Raw genomic sequence first — 230 nt, forward strand, 5'->3', positions numbered from 1 at the left:
AGGAGCCCAGGCCCGAGGCCCAGGCAGCAGCCAGCCCACCCCAGGGAGAGCAAGGGCTGGATTCCAGGCACCGGGGCCACGGTCCACACACACACACACACCACATGCACACACACACACACACACACACACCACATACATGCACATGTGACAGCACGCGATGCTCATGCATGCACACACGTGCACATGTGACAGCACATGCGATGCTCATGTGTGCACACAGCACACAC

At 60.4% G+C, this 230-nt stretch overlaps 1 protein-coding gene across 1 annotated transcript in view; it reads left to right on the forward strand.

Annotated features, from left to right (window-relative positions):
- Positions 1-230, forward strand: part of TMEM184A (transmembrane protein 184A) — a 6,593-nt gene that overhangs the window by 4,367 nt on the left and 1,996 nt on the right. The window lies entirely within an intron of this gene.

This window comes from Myotis davidii, unplaced genomic scaffold (assembly GCF_000327345.1).
Source record: "Myotis davidii unplaced genomic scaffold, ASM32734v1 scaffold399, whole genome shotgun sequence".
In the NCBI taxonomy this organism is placed as follows: domain Eukaryota; kingdom Metazoa; phylum Chordata; class Mammalia; order Chiroptera; family Vespertilionidae; genus Myotis; species Myotis davidii.